The following is a 20,440-nucleotide window of genomic DNA, read 5'->3' on the forward strand; positions in this document are numbered from 1 at the left end:
CGATTCTTAGTGCCAATGGCTTCTCCTATTGATGGCAATTCTTGATATGTGAAAAAAAAATGCTTGTAAGTGATTTTTAGTTATCAATGAGCAAAGATAAACTTATAAAAGAAAGAAAGAAAGAAATTTGAACAAATCATTTATTAACCAAGTAATGTGGATTTATAATAGGAATATCCACTACAATAAAACTGGCCTTTACCGGCTGTCAAAACCATTGGCAAAAGCCTGAAAAACTGCCGGCAAAGCCTTTGCCCGCGGTCCAATAACAGCCAGTAAAGGTGGCGTCAGTAAAGGCTTTACTGGCGGTCAGGACCTTTACTGACGGTTGTGCTGACCGCCGACATAAGTGCCGAAGAGCACGGTCAAAGCGCCGGTGCGCCAGTTGGCTTTGTATCTGAAGATGGATCTATTCATTTCATGTACCTGTGGTAACATATCGATAGAGATCATGCACTGGGTAAATATTCCTTAAGACCCACCAGCAACAGATTGATAGAGATATAAACAAGTTCAACATCCGGGCTCAAACTAGCCCAATCAAGGACCATTGAAACTGGTAGGCCTCAAGATTTCAGCAGGTTCAGTTCTTGTGGGTTGCGTCTCCTTAAAAAGCAATGGGTCGGGTTTGGGAATGTCAGTCGGGAGTACTTTGGGCACTCAGACAATATACGTAAGCTGTCCACTGTGATTCTGAAATAATAAGTCCAACACTTCTAATATCTAGAAATGATCAGGGGTAGGATTTTTGCACTATAGTTTACTTACACCTACAAATTCTGAATTGCAGGTGACCATGATTTTGTCTGAAGTTCTAAGGTTATCCCCACCTGTGACTGCCATATATCGATATACTTATAAGAAGATAGATTATGAAGGGATTACCCTTCCACAAGGCGTAGGCCTCTTGCTACTAGCACTCCTCATCCATCATGATCCTGAACTTTGGGGCGACGACCACGAAGAATTTAGACCGGAGAGATTCTCAGGTGGAGTTTCAAAGGCCTCAAAGAATTAAATCACCTTCTTCCCATTTGGATGGGGCCCAAGGATCTGTATTGGCCAGACCTTTGCGATGATAGAAGCCAAAATGACACTTGCTAATATTTTACAAAACTTCTCTTTCAAGCTCTCGCCTCCTATACCCATGCTTCATACACCGTCTTAAATCTCCAACCACAATATGGAGCCACAGTCATCTTGATAAGATAATTGATTTTATGGGAGGGAGAAGTAACCCCATTGATATTCAAGTTCTTCTAGAATGTTAGTAACATCACATTTTTTAGCAAGACACGTTGTGATGACCAACTGGACTGGATTTTTTAAAACAATCCAGCCAATCGTCGGGCGTAGGATCATCGAATGGATGTATGCAGTGAGTGGATCAATGGATTTGGAAAACCAATTATAAACAAAACTAGTTAGAGATTGGAATGAATATTAAAATAATATTTACATGGGCAATCAATTAAATAGTTCCAAAAAAAATAAAAAATTCTAACCAGCTAACCTAAAGCCTATAAAACAAAATAGCAAAACACTACAAGAAGTGTAATTTTACCGGCGCTCACAAGCGCCGCTAAAGCCCTTTCAAAGCGCCGGTATATCTGTAGCTGCGCCCGCCTAAAAATGGGTATGCCGGCAAAAGATATGCTGGCGCTAGGTAAGTTTTCGCGGTGCTTGTATGAGCTCCGACAATTCTACTCTTTTCGACGCAAATAAGTGCCGCAAAAAGTACTTCCGAGCGTTGGGAAAAGCTATTTCTGGATACTTTTTCTTACGGAAAAGCGCCGTTAGATTGCTTCAAAAGCGCCGGTAAAAGGCTTTGCATGGATTTGAAAGGCCCTAGCATGCTAGTAATTCAATCAAAACCTAAAGAATAAAACAAGATAGCATGCACAATAACACACATGCTAAACAGGAGGAAAGGGGAAACAACAGAAGATGAATTATGCTTTCATGTTTCTCAAAATTACAGATGTTCTGTTACATCTTCTAAGACTGCAAAAACCATCTTTCAAAGGTTTAAAGCTTTGATTCCTATACAAGCCTATTACATTTTTATTATGGTGTGGTGGTTCTATTTTAGAACGACCAATTGTACCGATGTATTCTCCTCTCCTCTCCTCCAAGTGATATAACATAAAACAGTGGCTTCAAGCAGTGGCCCTACAAACTCAAGCAACAGAAGAAGCCCAACTAGTTCAAAATTTATGGGAAGGCACGACCTCAACTAATGTATGCCATCGAAAATATCATTGCACAGAGCTCTCCATTTCACCAATAGGAAGAGTTTTGTATAGTTGGAGGCACTCATTTTCAGCAGCAAAAACAAGCTCGAAATCTTGCAATGTACTTGAGTGAATACCAATAAAATCTCTCATTCCTTTCAACGGATGCCTACGCTCCTGTTTATTTCAAGTCTAATTAGTTTCCATGTCATCATTTATAACAATTAATAACAGTTTGTAGCTAACCTGTCTCTAAAATTATCACAAAGCAAGGATTTAAATGACAATGGAGCCACCAAGACTCCCAAACAAATAGCTTCGTAAGTATCTCATTAAGTATATACAAGGGTAAAGATAAATTTTATCCAAAAGGCCCTAATCACTGACAACTATTGCTATTAGAGGAGAATAAAATGGAAAACAGCTGCCATTTCACTGATAGTAAATCATTGTTAAAGGGCCCTAAGGAGACACAAAGTGACACCAACACGCAAGCACTACTAGACACACCCTCGAATATGAAGGCTTGTGTGAAATGGAATTACCAAAAATAAAAAATAAATTGTTAACAGGTTGAAATGAATAGAAACACAATAACTAAACTGCAAAGATCCTGAGTTTAGCTCTAGGAGAAACTGAAAATCTACATATATTCCACACACAAACAAATTAGCAGTGTATGGGACTAAATTTAGAACTGGTGCAGGAATGAGAAAAAGAAAAAAGCAACAACTATTTCAATCTCAAGAAACTCTATTTTCATCTTTAGGACAATCTAGTGTAATAAGAAACTGGATTCTAGGATAAACCACAAGATTCTACTTCTAGGCCGAAAGAAGAAGCATCAATGTCGATCAATCTCGACTGTTAAAATCAAGATATACAATTTCCAAACAAGATTTAAGAGCTCTGCACTAGTTTGAGAGAAATGATTTCAGCAAAGAAGCAGGAAATTCTCATTAATGATTCGGTACATTACCATTTTTGAATTTCCCAACTTATTCAAAAATTTACACTCAATGCCCTAATTCGCTCAATTCAAGTACAAAAGCATCTGAAACTAGACAAATTGCTGCAAGAAACCTTCGACCATGACAAAACCATAATTTCTCATCGGATCTGAACCAATTATATTTAAGTAAATCAGCTTTTGCTAATTATAAAACTATCCTTTGAACAAGAATTCCTTGCAAAATATCATAGACATGGTGGCTTAAAAAAGTCAAGGGCTGGGATAGACCTGTTCTTGCAAGTATTGGGTGATAGCTAGAGTCACCTGCTGAACAAATGTCTTCATCAGTACGTGTTAAATGTCTTCTCACACATGCACATCAGCCAATGTTCTACTATTAGTATTTAACCCACAAAAACATGCAACTACGTAAAGGACAATAAATTCCTACAAATATATACAATCTTTTATATTTAAGGGTCTGGATTCAATGGTGTGATGGGGTAGAACACATATCAAAGATTCGAGCCTATCTTTCAAAACATATGGTTTTAAAAGTTTAGTGAATTATATAAGATTTTTATTTTTAAATATGAGTTTAAACTGGAATTTTGCTAACAATGGGCCGACCCAGTAAATGGTCTTGATTGAATTTTGGGCATCATACGATGGTAGTAAGTTTCATATCCATGAATAGCCTCATCCCATGTATATGCCACACGTGTTATTAAGTGTGTGTGAGAAATGCTTGTTTTCGCACGTGATGATTTTGGGTCCTTTTTTTAATAAATTTATTTTTTTACACACCCCCAAACACTTACCCTGTGGTGGGATTTCACCACCTATGGATACTCAACCCCGGGTGTTGAAACTCCTGAGAGTCTACCACCAGAGCAAGAGCACGACAAACCTTATACTAGCTATATATGTACGTGTTAAATGTCTTCCTCAGTCATTAATTTACCATTTAACTCACAAGAACATATAACCACGATGAAGGGCAAAAAATGTCTAAAAATGTGCATGATCTTTTATATTTAACAGAGCATAGCATACCTGCTCCTCCAATTCAAGAATCTGGCTCTCTTTATCTTGAATATGTTCTTTAAGGTCATGTATTTGTTTAAGACGTTGGGATCTTTCAGCTTCAAAGTTATCATGCTCCCTTCTGCAAACACACGAGCAAATGGCAATTAGAACCCAATTCAGTGTTTCTAACATCCAAAAAGAATTCAGGTTCACCAGAACTTTCTGTTGGAAATAAATATAACCAAAAATAGGTTCCTTTTTATTTTAAACAATTACAGATGGAAGCATCTCATTAAAATGGCTAGGTAGATGTAAAATACATACAAATATACATGATGTGCAATGATATACAATTCGTCATACAACTTAAGCTTCATAAAATAAATACATACCGTTAGGTGGCTAACTCTTGATTTTGTTCCTCGAGAAGGTCCTCTTTAGCCCAAGCCTGCAAAAATAATAATAATAATAATAATAATAATAATAATAATAATAAAGAAAAAAGAAAAGAAAAAAGGAAAAAAAAGGATGGGAACAAGAAAGGAACAAATTAATTATTTAAAAACAGAAATAAGCATATTCAGACAAAAGAAATACAAACATTCCTTTGACCAAGATACCTTGAAACAACTTCCATTAATTCTGCTTTTGACAGAGATTTGCTGCTACTTCTTAACATTTCTTTCAAAATAAATGCTTGGACACTACTACGGTGTATTTTGAACATGAATTCTCAATAGATGACTCAAAAGAGAAGAAACTCATGAGCATAATAAAAATCCTAAAAATGAGTATCAACCTAACAGAAATATCATGATAAGCATAGTTTCCTACTAAAGTTAACTAAATAAAGAAGTAGCACCATTAACCAACCTGATCAAGTCCTAAAAGTTAGCAAGCAACCACCAACAAAACAACACGAAACTAAGAAAAAGCACCTACAAGAAACCACCTATAAGAGAACAACAATCCAAAGATAGTGATTGCTATGCATATGAGCCATGTCTATATGGTAGTGGTAAGAACATAAAAAGTTCAAATCAATCTAAGACAATGATTTGGAAAAAAACATAGATACTCTAGCAGAGTGTCATTGATGATAATGAGGCACTTAAAAAAAAAACATAGATACTCCTGTACATGATACCTTAAGTAGCTATCTACTCTAGTAATGTGCATAAGCTTGTTTGGTTCAGCTTTACCAAGTCTCTCGATGTAGACCGGTCTTCCTTCTTTAACAACTCCATGGTATCCTTGAAGGTAATAATGCAAGACTTCTTCCAGTGCTACATACTCAAAGTCCTTCAGATTAATATATGGTTACAGTGTCAAAAATAGAAAACTTGAAATCTCTATATTTTGGAAATAATTTGAGAAAGAAAAAATATATTGAATCATTCCAATACAATAGTAGCTCCAAGCACCTTCAGCTTATCGACGATAGGGATTATGAAACAGAAGAGTAAAAAGGCTACAAAAATCCAACCAAAGAAAAAAAAAAGAAAGAGAGAATCCTCGTGAATTTACCAAACACCCACCAAATCATCCTGTAATTTTGTTGGGATCTTGCTGAGGTTGAGCTTCCTATTTACAAGCAATTAGAAATGTGTTTACAGTATGGTTTGTGATAGGAAGCTATATCCGTTGAAATAGCAAGAGACTAGGAAAGGGAAGTCTAGACAGTTCCTGTTTGGATGGAAATTCAGTTAGAAATGTAGAAAATTGGTAAAAGGGTTGAGAAAGTGAAGCAGAGATTTGTGGAGAGAATCTTATTTTATTTCAATAAAAACTAATTGTTGAAAACCTCCTCTCATCAGTCCTTCCCCAGCTCAACCTATTTATGTAGTCAACAAAGGAAGAAAAGTGCCTCTGATTATGAAAGAAAGAAAGAAAGAAAGAAAAAAAAAAGAAAAAAGAAAATTTCAAATCAAAATCACCTTCAAATCAAACTAACAATGTAGACGTTAGTCAGTCCATAAAACCCTCAAAATTATTAGACAACCACCATAATTTTTCCATGCAAAGAAATTTTAAAATAAAACCAACATTAAGGGATCATTTGGTTGCTCCAAAATATCATGAAAGTTCATCCATGCATTGGCCTCACTTGATGCACAACTTATACATCCACTTGGTATCCTTGCATAGAATGGCATATTAGGAAGACATTTTATGATCCGCTTACGCAAGGATATGCATATCATCCCTAGGTCCTTCGTACAAATGCAGCCCTGTTTTGGTCATTTAGATAGTAAAGCCATACTCCATTCCTATGCAACCAAATAGTAAAGCATTCCTTAGGCAAGATAGTAGCTACAATACAAATCTTTTGAAGTAAAAGAAAAACCCATAGAACCTATGTAATGAGAAAATATAGAAGTTGATTAGTTATCTAGGAATGGGAATAAATAGAACTAGATGTAGAATGCTAATAGAATTGAATTGTGCTAGAACATAGATCTTCGATATGTTCTTGCTAACAGGAATATCGATCAGCCTATAGTTGGCTCCTAAAGGAACAACAAGCTTGGCTCTCTTTTTGGTAAGAGGGTACAGGTGGGTACTAGAACCACTTTTCTCAAAAGATGAAAATATTGTCATTGGACCTTAACCTATTCTCTTACTAAAACTTTTATCCAATGGAGCACATCGAAGGATGACAGATCATTCTTACTAGTGAAACAAATTTTCAGAAGCTTAATAGAATGCCTTTTCATGATCATTTTAGTTTGGGAAATAAATCTGAATTACTCATATGGTTCTAAGAAAATGATACCAGAAAATGCCAACTGAATTAAATAGATATTCCGTATTTAGCATGGTCAGTTTAATGAACTAATCATCAATGAGTATCAGTAGCTAGTTGCCCACCCCTTGCTTTTGTCCCAATTTTATATATTCTGGCGCATCATCAATAACAACTAAAGCTGGTTCACAGAGTTTTATAGCTGCAGGTAGATCCTTTAAATGCCCCCACTTAGGTTGTCTTAGTAGGCCTAGAAAGAAGTGTAGATGTCATAAAATAAACTGACAAATAAGCAAGAATCTTTTACATAATGATCACAATAATAGTAGTAAAGGAACAGATTTCGAAAGTTGAGAATCTATTAGCATTGATAGATCATGACCATCTGATTCTTGGAAGCCATTAAAGACACACTATCCAAAGTGCCTATACAAGTGGATACACAACAATCTTGGTTGTTCATTTTGTGAGCTACTTCGTCTCTGTGTCATGGCACTCAAACCAGCTTGGTCTGTTCAATGTGTGCCACATGAAAATGAAGAAAATGAATGGTTGGCCAAAAGTGATCAGCAATCCACACTCAATGCATACTTGTCACAAAAGACATTATATTTTTCAAGAACACGACATTCGTAACAGGACCCACGAGACAAATGGTTCAAATTTCCTTAACTATAGCTCCTTATTAGAAGTACTTTTTGTTCCTTTTTAATTCTTTTCCTGGTAGAATGTTTGTTTGAAGCTTGTAACTCTTATCAAGGTCGTGTTTGTTGTTGACTAGGAACTGTAGATCTTATTTCACAAAATTCTTGGAATCCCTTGCCACATGATTCTCTTCTTTACAAAGTTATGAACTATTTGTTTCTTTCTTTGTTAGTTTTTTTTTTCTTTTGTTTTCTTTTTTAATGGTAGTGGTGGATGGCACCACTGAGAAGTATGTAGAAATGAAAAAGAAAAGGATACACCTATTGAGTGAGGGGCACATCCACCTTATTCCCCGAAAGCTGTCACAAAATACTGTGCAACAGAATAAAAAATCTCAATGCAATGACTAATATCTTGAAAAAAATCTACAAACCTATTTTATTTGATATTCAAACTTCTTCAATTTGCAACATTAGCCTGCTGACATTAACAGTTAGCTAAAAAGAAAAACATGACATCATAGTTTTAAAAAATTATAAAGCATGGGATGATATGTTATGATTCTTTAACCCTATAGTCATTTTTAAGATGAGAAAAAAGCAACCAAAGATGTAAGAAGTGTCTGAATCAAATTACAAATCCAAGCAGCAAACTTATTCCCATTTAAATGTCTGAATGAATGATCAAAATTGAAATAGATAAGTCTTAATGTCAAGAACAGAGGATAGTCTGTGTACATGAGAGAGAGAGAGAGAGGCATACAAATGAAGATTTTTACAAGTAGAAATAAATTAGCACAAATGACCATGAAATTACAGCTAATAGATCAAGATACTACAATTCAGCAATCAAGAAATTATCAATTTATAAGATTGTGTGATTAACTACCTTGTGATAGTACCCATAGATCATCCCCAAAGACCTATGCATGAAATTTTTGGGTTGCTTCATAGATAGGGCACCACAATTCTAAGATCATCTTTCTGACATATAGATAAACAAACACATCAAAAACTTGAGCACATGTAAATACCACAAGATTAGGTGAAGTTGAGGATGAAGAAATTGTTTTTTTTTTTTTTTTAAATAAACTAATGAGATGTTGATAAAGTGTCTACAGCTAGATATAGAGATGACAGAGGTAGATACAAGTGGATTCCAAAAATGGGAAAATAAGCCATGCGGTACATTAAAACAGAGGATTCAAATTATCACACTTACAAGAGCTATGAGTTGATGGAATGCAAACTCAAGGTTTATGTATATGGGGAAGGAGAAAAACCCATATTCCATATGCCATTTCTTAGAGGAATTTACGCATCCAAGGGATGGTTTATGAAACTGATGGAGGGAAACAAGCAGTTTGTTGTGAATCAACCCTGGAAAGCCCACCTATTTTATTTGCCTTTTAGTTCGCGTATTCTACGGACTATCTTGCATAAACCTGAATTAAACAGTCGGAAGAACCTGAAAGAATATTTGAATGACTATGTGGATGAGATTGCTGCAAAATATCCTTTTTGGAACAGAACTAGTGGCTCAGATCACTCTCTCGTTGCTTGCCATGATTGGGTATGCTTCCTTGCCTTTTGAAAATAATTTGCAAGAGGAGTTTGTAAATTTTAGCATCTAAAGTAGTCCTTTTTAATCACTACATATGCATTTATATGTACCTAGAATGGCAAGTGGCATGGATATTAAAAGCAGGTGATTATCCACTCTGTTGTGAATTTTGAGTAGTGTGGAAAACAGAACCTCATTATGTGGACACTAGTTTCCACCTATTCAGCCCAAATGAATATTGAAGATGGATCTTTGTTCAGCTCACACCATGTATAAGGTAGCTCATGTTCGCATCCATGTGTCAGCATGGTACATTGGTAAGCGATCCTATCCATTCATTAGAGGGTTTCCACCATTTAGATGCTCTTGTAAGAATAAGGTCATTCCACCACTCGGTAAAGTTTTTTTTTTTTAAATAACATTAGATCCATGTGATGGACAACTTGGATATTGTACATGTCGGCCACACTGGCACATGTGGTGGCATGTAGGTAACATTCCTTGTGTGTGGGCTCAGTGAAGCTCTTGAAAATGTTTCATGTTAGACTTGAAGCAGTCTGGAAATTTGTTTGAGCAAAAAAAGATAGCAAGTGGTAAATACCTACATATGAATGAAGGCCAGGAAACTAAATACCTACAGCTGGCTGTACACTAACCTGCCATACAACACTCTTTGTGTACTTAAAATACCCTCACCTAAACAATCAGTACCATGCAACAGGTAACCCATAGTTTAGGTCAATGGCATAAAAATTAGACAAAAAATTCAACACATGGGCTGCATATACAGACTCAATTAACAATACAACAAGTTTGGGCTGTTTGGCATTTAATCGAGCATGTAAGGTGCCAAAGCATAACATAACCAAATTTTTAAAAAAAAGATTGATGAAAACTTCACAGATTCAATCATTTGCACCTCGTTTTATAACCTACAATCATAGACAAAATCTGGAAAAAAAAATCGATCTAATAGATGGATGACAGATATATACAAAGAGATGACCTGAAGCTATTCGGGGAGATATTCGTGCCCTATGGAGAGATCCATTGAATGCTTGAGATGCAAGTGGCTAAGGCTTCCTGGATGTCCATATCATACATCGGATTGCAGAGATCCTCGTATCTCATCCTTAGACATGTTAAACGAGAGATAGAGATTAAAAACCCCTGAGAGAGAGAGAGAGAGAGAGAGAGAGAGAGAGAGAGAGAGAGAGAGAGAGAGTTGGGACAGAGAGTTAGAGAGAGAGCGTCGGGAGGGGAGAAAAGAGGGTTAAGGCTTTTGGTCCGTATTTATACTCGATTGCTGACTGACGCCCCTTTTCAATTAGCACCGGTAAACTAACCACACACATTGTTGGCTAAGCGTGCTTTTGTTGCAGTGAAAAGAAATTAATTGGTATCAAAGTTAGAGATTGGAATTAAATATTGCATCCAAATACATATTAAAGCTACAAGTTCAGTAAAATGAGTCAGATGAACATAGACATTAAGAAGTTTATAGTTTTTTTGGGATGGCAATCATGTATCAGACAAGCTATTGTTTCCAAAAAACCTGAAAATCACAATACAAGTGGAAGATTTGGTTTGTTAACCTGAAAGAAAGAATGCAATAGTTATTTACTACTGGAGCTCATGAAGAAAAGAGATTTAGAACTGTAGGAAAAAATAAATAAATAGTACAAGGTGAATTGAGGCAATGTAACAAATGACCTTGTGGCCCAAATTTGAAAAATGAATAGCATTGATGTGATTTTTCTTTCCGTGGTTGTTTGTTTCTCGTTATGACTACTGTTATTCAACTATTAGTGAAAGAATGTGGAAGGAAGCATATCATAATGTCCATGGATGTGGACCTATCAGTACTTGGATCATCGAGCCCTTCCACCTTATCCACCCTTTCCACAACCGGTTCAAATTGCACAGAACTAGTTGCAGTAGGCAACTTCTCTACAACAGGCGCAACCAGAGGTGCCCTAAGTTGTTGCTTCATGAACTGATCTCTGTAGCATTTGGAGCAAAGGTTATTAATGGAAAGCTCCTAGGTATTCTATGTGGGAGTAGGCTAATGGAAAGCTAAGAAAGTATGCTTGCGTACACTTGCTGTGGACTCAATATCTGATAGAAAAGCATCCCCCAGGTGTATATTCAATGTGGATATCAAAAAGCATAGAAAGTAAAGTTGTTGCAGTGCAAAGAGAATTTACCATTCTTAGGTCAGCAAGTAGAATCTACCACCATGTCTGCAACTCGCCCCTCTGTAAACTCTACAAAACTCCCTCCATGGAAGAATCATGCAGAAGCGTTAAATGCTTACTTTTGCTGCGTTACAAAAGCAGAAGCGTTATCAATCTCTTAATGCAAAAGAGATGGTCTCATAAACTGATCTCTGTAATCAAGATTTTTATTTTTTATTTTAAGAACCATAGAGTCATGGCTTTTGCTTATAGTAAATATATGAAGTTCAAGGAAAAAGAAAAGAAAAGAAAAGAAAAAACAAAAGAAAACATAGGCAAATTACTACAAGCAAAAGCCATAACTAAAGAGATGGTCTCATGAACTGATCTTTGTAATCAAGATTTTTATTTTTATTTTTTAAAGAACCATAGTCATGGCTTTTGCTTGTAGTAAATAAATGAAGTTCAGGGAAAAAGAAAAGAAAAGAAAAACAAAAGAAAACATAGGAAAATTACTAAAGACATACTTTAACGTCGAACCCTCTGGGGCTGAATTGTCAATACTAGCAAGATAGAAATAATGTGTACTTGTCTCTTCAACTTACTGTTTGGATGAAACATTTTAGAAACAAACTGAACTGTTGGTGGCTTATTTGGATAATCCTCTATAAATTGAGTTGTCAACTCAAACGTACCCGAAGGGTTCAAAGAAATTTAGAACACAATTAAATCATTTTGTAATAGTCAACACATGAAACATCAAGAAAAACCTACTCATAAATGCAAGCAACCTAAAGTTGAACAGATGTTAACAAAACCACTCAAGTGATTGCAACCTATCAATCATTCCAGTAACTCCTTCAATTTGCAATTACTACAAGAATATCAGAGGAAGAGGCCAGATCCAAGCAAGACATGAGATAAAATAAGACAAGCAATGACCTGAAAGCATTGTTACAAAGCATCATAGCATTCTAAGATCGGAACAATGCAAACCACATGAATTATGAAATTTCAATTATATGAAGAGGAAATGACCAAATTGAAATGATTTTTCCATGTATTTCAAATTAGGAAGTAGGTCTTCAATGGAAATTTATTTCTCATGCATTTCCAATCATCACACCTTTCGGGTGATTCTAGGCATTTGATAGGAAGTGAGTCTTGTGGGAAAACCACAACAGTTTAAACAATCTCAGGCAACCATTCACATTCAATTAAGAGAGTTCATCCAAGCAGAAGTTCACAAACTACAAAGTAATAGCCCCCAAGTCCCTATGTTAAAAAATAAGGCAAAAAAAAAAAAAGAAGTACAAGAAACATAAAAAGTTACCATATTTAGTTCTAGTGCATGCCAGTGACCTTGGATCAACCCACTTCTTAACCTATAAAAATGCTGAAAATTTCAATCTAGCACTGCTACATTAAAGAAATATGGAAGAAAATGATACAACTCACCTTGACGCCCTTCTCCCTCCTCCCTTACCCGGGCTTGGGACCGACAATGCAAGAAATTGCATTGGCGGAGTTAAAAAAGGGCTTAATCTCCATTTGGTTTGAGAAAAAATTATATTCATAAAGATCGATGTGATGACCAAATGGAACCTAAGACTTATAACACTACAAATATGAAGTAAGAAAGATAAATTTACTAAAAGGTATGATAGAAACTCTTACAACATTTTAAGTTCAATGAAGAGAAAGACAAATTTACTGGGGTATGTTGTCTTTCTCCCAGCCGTTTTCTTTGGTGTAGTCCACTAGAATCATAGCTCAACCTGGTTGTTTGTACACTAGGCCTAAGGTGCAATTGCACCAGTTTTTCTGTAACCTGCCTATATATTTTCAATTCCATAAGTCAACATAGGTTATAGCAAAACCTCAATCATGAGATGGCTTCTTTTGTTTGAGTCACCAAAAGAGGGGGTAATTGATTTCCTTTTAACAATTGCATAGAAAACTACACTCATAACAGTTACATAGAAAACTACACTCACCAAAAGAAAGTGCTAGAAGTGAAATTCAATCTATGGTTAGCCAAGTAAATCTACCAACTGCCAAAACTATTTTTTTTTGGTTTTCAGAAATAACAAAAAAAAAAAAAAAAAAAAAAGAAGGAAAAAGAGAGAGATCCCTCCATTTAGCGCAATCCATAGCTGTCACAACCCATAAAACAAAATAACAAAAAGAATTAGTTAATATTTACAATCTTATATAAGAAGTTCTATTGTATTTGCAAAATAAAATAAAATAAAATAAAATAAAAATTAAAAAATCCTTGCCAAACAACAACTAGTGGGCCAACAAATACTTGTTCCAGTTGCATCCCCAATTATTTTTTTATCATCCATAGGGTCTCGTCAAAGTGTCTTCATGTACAATTGCCTCCTGAATATATACTTCCCAAAAACCATTTCCAAGTGGGAACCCGCCTACTTTTGTGAGGGGATCCTTACTCAAGAAAATTCCTCTAGAAATAGTAACCCCGGGTTTCACGATACTAGTAAGAAGAACTTCGATCACGTCCTGCAAATAAAATTTACTATTTAACACAATACATTGCATCATTTGTATACCACATCTAATTAAGAACACAATAATCTCAAAACATAATAAGAGAACTATTCAATTGGTGTGAAAATTTACCTCGGCACTACTGCAAGTCGTAGTCTTTCCCTTTTTCGCTAAGTGTCCCTACAAATGATAAATCAATGTCAATCATAATATACCAACTAAACAATATATAATATAAGACATAATACACATGTAAACATATGCATATGTGTCATATAATTACCTGGCTTAATGATGAGGCCGGTTGGTTTAGGTTGTGATTAGCTAAATTATCTAATACTATGGATTTCAGATTTGTCCTAGAGGATATCAGCTACACCATAGATTTTTTCAGAGATGAAAATTCTGATTTTAGGAATGATACTTCCAATTTTAGGGATGTTATTTCAATTTGCAGTCCCTCATATTCTTCATTTCTACTCTGAGTAGCGGAGGCAATCCTTCATTGGCTAGGTTTTGTTCCCCACAAATCAGTCAGAGTGGGGCCTAACCTGTAAGTGCAGACTCGGTCATGTCGATCTTCTCCCACTTGGGAGAATAAGTCATTCCTTCCTGTGCTATTCTGTGAGGTATTGAGCTACTGAGAAATTCGTTCATTGAGTTGTTCCTGCAATAGAAAAAATATCGGTTTAGATTGTACAATGATAAATGAGAGAGAATTTTATTTTATTTTTTTAAAAAAAAGTATAAAACATAACATTTAGATGCATGAATATACCATTACTCGTAATGAAGCGTCATCCACGGGCCTACCACTCTTGCACGTATGGGTCAATACAAACATATCTACCTGGCTTGCATCCTTGCCACTAGTTGTTTTCTTCCTCTATCATTATGTAAATAACTTATATATAAGATATAGACCAACATAGTTGATCGAGTGATTAAGAAAATTTACTTCTTCCTCACGTATCCGTGCAAAGCACTTTGAGCCTACAGCGTGGCCGATTAATTGTTTTTTTTTTTTTAATTCTCTAAATTTATCTTAGTACGAGCCTATATGTGAACACACCGACAGAGTTAATTATAAGATATCAATGAAAGATTATTGTGTAATTCTAAAACATAAAGTAATCAATAGTTACTTATCACATACCCTCCCCTTTTCAGATTTCAAAAACTGAATGAGGGCCTTCCACTGATGCTATGCTTAGTCCTCTACCATCTTTTGGGCAAGTAGTAAAGGCGTGACAATTGTTGTACCATCGATATCTATCCTTTCCCAACTAATAATGTCATCACTCGAGTCCTCCAAACTTTGATCATTGCATGACGAACTCTCTAAGTTGGTGTCAACATCATTTGTAGACTCTTCCCTACTCATCTCAAACAAATCCCTAGGTTTCGTCCTCACTACAACATGCCAATCTTTCTCGACGGGGTCTTGCACATAGAACACCTGCTCAACTTGAGATGTGAACACAAATGGTTCATCAACCAACTGTTGACCAGTATGGCATAGTCGTTTTAAATTCATGAGTGTGAACCCAAACTTATCATTCTTCACACTCCTGCCCTGAGATAGAACATCAACCCAATCACACCTAAATAATACAACCTTCTGATCATCACAATATTCCAGTTCAATAATGTTTGTCAAGACAACTTAGTAAGTTACATCTCCTGCAATAAGGTTTTTATTATTAACACTCGCAAAGCTTGATGTCTTTGCAGTCACCGCAACTCCACTATGTTGAGTTTTTCTTTTCTTCTCTCGATCTCTAGTGTGAAACCTGAAGGCATTTACTATAAAACCCTTAGGACCTCGAGCTAGCCATTTAAGGTCTTTTGAGACCTGCTCATTATTTGCATGGCGCAACTATTCAGCCTATTCGAATATAAAAAATGTTAAAACAAAAGCATATGTCTAGACAATGAAAATAAATAAACATGCACATGTCAGTCAACTTATTACATTGACTACTTACATGATCGCTAAACCATTCATGAAATGTTTCATTGTGAATGCGTTTTATATCCCTTGGTCGAGTGCGAAAATTCTTCTGCTTAACAACATTCATATGTTCTTTGCATATAAATTGGTTCCAATAGGAAACAAAGTGAGAAGTTATTTTCCACATGTATAAATTAAGTATCATAGTTGTTTTACTCAAGAAATGGGATGAGTGCGCTACTGTTAAACAGAACATATCGATGTATTTGTGTAAATGCAAGTTTATCTAGTACACGATCCTTAGCCTTCCCTAATGCACAACCTATTCATGGAAAAATAAATGATTGTTCTGTAACGGTGTTACTGTAATCATCATTTCATATTGGTCGTTTGAACCTTGTCTCTACATTGTGCAAGTACCTTGAGAAGAAAGTTAAGCATTCTTATGCCAAATACCGTTTTACAATTGAACCATCGGGCCGACTTCTATTATGTACATATGACTTCAGTGTGTGTAGGTACCTATGGTCACCAATATTAAATAGTTTAGAAATATATGGTTGATTAGCATGACTGGAATAACATGGAAAATAAATTTAATTTATAAATATTAGCACGCACCTCTCGATGACGTACATCCATCAGTATTGTACCAGTCCTGCTAGTTTGGCCTCACCCGCTAAATGAATAGGCAAATGTACCATAATATCAAAAAAAATTCAGTGGAAAGATCTTTTCTAAATGGCAAAGTGTTAGAGCAATTCGAGATTCCAATTGGTCAAAATATTTTACTCGGACTTCTTTGGAACATAATTCCCTAAAGAAACTGCTCAACTCAAGTAAGGTTGAGCTCACACGTTGAAGAAGTGTTGTTCATATCGCAAATGAAAGTATTTGTTACATCATAACATGACAAATATAGCTCTTGAGTCCTGAAAATTTATGCTCTTTGAGATGCATACATTGTGAAATATTGGTTGCATAACCATTTGAAACTTTCACCTGCTTCAAGACTTTGTAGAAATCATTCTTCTTACTTGATGACATAGTAAAGCATGTAAGTGAAAAATATATTTTATTTGATAAGAGTTGCCGTGAGTGTTATGTTTATCTTATACCCATATCTTACATGTTAAGATGTGCCTTCATATTGTCCTTTATTTTTCCTTCGATGTTCAACAATGTCCCAAGCACATTGTCACATACATTCTTTTCAATATGCATCATGTCTAGATTATGACGCAATAGATTATGCTCCCAATATGGTAAATCAAAGAAAATGCTCTTCTTTTTCCAGTTATATCTTTCTTCCTCATTGTCTTCTTATCTTCTCTTATGCCTATGACTACCTACAGTCTTCTTCCTAAATGTGACATTAATTCATTGCAACTGAGCCAGCACATCAAACTTAGATAATAAAGTTAGCGCCTCACAAAACTCTTCTGTTCCATCAAAGGTCTACTATCAGTTCTAAACTTATGATCAGGTTCCAAGAATCAACGATGACCCATATAACAAAACATTCGACTATGTTCTAACATTTTAGATGAAGTGTCTTTATTGCAACAAGGATAAGCGAGGCGTCCTTTAGTGTTCCATCCCGACAAGTTTACATATGCAGGGAAATCACTAATAGTCCACAACAATGCCGCGCGCATTTGAAATATCTCATTGCTTGAGGCATCATAAGTATTTGTGCTAACCTCCCACAATTCCTTTAACTCATCTATCAGAAGTTACATATATACGTCAATGTTATTACCAGGTCCAAAAGGTCCAGGAACAAGTAAGGACAACATGAGATATGGTTGCTTCATGCACATCCATGGTAGTAGGTTATATGGTATTAGAACAACAAGCCATATGCCATGGGCAATACTCATTGTCCTAAATGGATTGAAACCATCAGCTGCTAACCCGAGTCTAACATTACATCCGTCCGAAGAAAATGTTGGGTGGTCATGGTCAAAAGTTTTTCACATTGGGGAGTCAGTAGAATGCCTTAATATTCCATCGTTGGTGCAACTCTCGAAATACCATTTCCTAGAGGAAGCTATTTTTGATGACATGAACAATCTCTGTAACCTTGGTTTCAAGAGAAAATGGCGTAATATCTTAGTTGGAATTTTTCAATCTTTTGCTGATGAAGAAGCTGCCTCGTCATCTAACTGATGTTCAATCGTTTTCCATCTACAAGCACCACATGTAACACATGATTGCTCACTAGTGGTCTCCTTCCAGTACAATATAAAATCATTGGGACAAGCATAAATTTTGTCATATTTCAAGCCCAAGTCCCCAATGATCTTCTTGGTTTCATAGAAAGACTTCGGCAAAGTTTCACCCTCAGGGAGTGCCTCCTTCAGCAGTTCAAGCAACATGATGAACGATTTGTCACTCCATCCACTGAGGCACTTCACATGATATAGTATAACAACGAAAGATAGCTTGGTGAACTTCTTGCACACTAGGTACAAATCCTGATCGGCGTCTTCCACCAATTTGAAAAATTGTTGCACTTCGGTATTAAGCCTCGGTGTAGGTCCATATTCTGCATCACTCTCTTGACCATCCGGGCATGAAAAACCAAATGCATCTTCCAGCAATTCATGCATATCGTCGCATGGATTCGGATCATCACCTTCAACATTTGTAGTAGCAGGTATAAAAGAAGACGTAACTTCTCCATGAAAACGCCAATGGGTGTAACTCGTATTAAATCCATCACACACAATATGATCGTATGTTTCTTGTCAAGACACCCAGTAGTTGTTGTTGCATTTCTTACCTTGAAATAGGATCTTCCTTCTATTGCTTGCATTTACAAACACAAAATCTAGGAATTTCATAGCTCCACTTAAGTCTTCGTTGCTCACCTTAAACCATCCAATGAAATTGGAGGACATGTCAAAAAAATGCATCTTAACCAATGGGCCATAACAACTAGAAGTTATTGAGGTACCTTAACATACGAATCCAACTTTTGTCCATCACTATGTTCCTTAGCTACTTCGACAAGTCGGTGGAAATACAATGTAGGCCCAACAAAGATTCCTATGAAAGATTAACTAGAATGACTCACTTGATAATTCACTATTGTCAAAGATTTAGACATTCAATAAAATTAATGGTATTTCTAACTAATTGACTAAATCAGTCACCCATCCAAGATAGGATAGATTGTAATGCTTTCATGTTCCCATTTAAATGCACACACCGAAATTTCAGCAACATCTTCCCATGTCTCTCCAGATACGATAAGCTTGCATTTTATTCCTACGTCAAGTGTCCGCACAATGTAAGGATATTTGACATTAGAAATAAAAGTAAGAAATGTAACCAGAGAGAAATGAAGAGATGCAATGCAGAACAAGTATATACATTTGAATTAAGGAACCAAAAGCATTCTAATCTATCCAACCTTGAATTGTCCAAACATGAGACAATTTGAGAATTTCTATGCCTCCAAAAGCACACTATATCTATGCTTGGCCACATAGAAATTCTCAAATGGGCAACTAAGTGTCTTATACTTAAACAATTCCATAATCAACAGGTAGATTTCCTAGTTCCATTCTAGAACCCTTGGCTCAACGTGAAAGCGGGCTCCAAAGGAGCTACTGCTTAGAGAGCATGGCTAGAAGTGTTACCTCATCTACCAGACGGGCTATTGTTCTAAAGAAATCAATTTCATAATGGGCAACTGATTGTCCTACACTTAAACAATTCCATAATCAATCGTAATTAACATTCATCATCTAGCTAACTAATAACAAATTCAATATCAAATCTATTAAATTAATAACTTACAACTTAACCAGTAAGCATACCAAATTCAATATCCAATCTATTAAATTAAATGCCTTCATAGGTATAAGCATAAAATAAGACTAGCAAAGTAAAATAAAAAACACTGCGTCTCTCTTTTAGACTCAACGGGCAGATTTGGTAATTCCACGCTAGGACCCTTGGGTCGACGTGAAAGCGGACTCCAAATGAGCTACTACTCAGAGAGCATGACTAGAGGTATTACCTCTTCTACCAAACCGGTCGTTGTCCTAATGAAATCAATTTCATAATGGGCAACTGATTGTCCTATACTTAAACAATTCCATAATCAATTGTAATTGACATTCATCATCTAGCTAACAAATAGAAAATTCAATATCAAATCCATTAAATTAATAACTTACAACTTAACCTATAAGCATACCAAATTCAATATCAAATCTATTAAATTAAATACCTTTATAGGTATAAGCATAAAGTAAGACTAGCAAAGTAAAATAAAAAACACTGTCTCTTTTTTAGACATAATGGGCAGATTTGGTAGTTCCACGCTAGGACCCTTGGGTCAACATGAAAGTGGGCTCCAAATGTCACGTCTCAAACTAGGAAACCGGGCTCACAAAATTTTCGATTGCCGAATCCAGCGTTGATAGCCTTCGTAGTATCCCATTCTCGGCTCCTGACACCCATATGCCAGATTCCGATCCTGGGGTCCTACAAGGAGGATTTTCAGTTTGAATTTTTTTTGAACGGTTAATCTGTTTAGGCAGTTACACATTTGGTACATGGTATCAATGCATATCGAAGAGACGAACCTATTCGACATGTCACACATAA

At 35.9% G+C, this 20,440-nt stretch overlaps 1 long non-coding RNA gene across 2 annotated transcripts; it reads right to left on the reverse strand.

Annotated features, from left to right (window-relative positions):
• Window positions 1-2,432: 2,432 nt before the first annotated feature.
• Window positions 2,433-5,355, reverse strand: LOC131254723 (uncharacterized). 2 transcript variants are annotated; one of them, XR_009175828.1, is made up of 4 exons: window positions 4,836-5,355; window positions 4,608-4,663; window positions 4,243-4,354; window positions 2,433-3,510 (listed from the first exon to the last, which is right to left on the reverse strand). It is a non-coding gene; the product is annotated as an uncharacterized LOC131254723 (long non-coding RNA). The 2 variants fall into 2 exon arrangements; XR_009175829.1 differs by having other exon boundaries at window positions 2,433-3,513.
• Window positions 5,356-20,440: the final 15,085 nt, after the last annotated feature.

Source organism: Magnolia sinica, chromosome 9 (assembly GCF_029962835.1).
Source record: "Magnolia sinica isolate HGM2019 chromosome 9, MsV1, whole genome shotgun sequence".
In the NCBI taxonomy this organism is placed as follows: domain Eukaryota; kingdom Viridiplantae; phylum Streptophyta; class Magnoliopsida; order Magnoliales; family Magnoliaceae; genus Magnolia; species Magnolia sinica.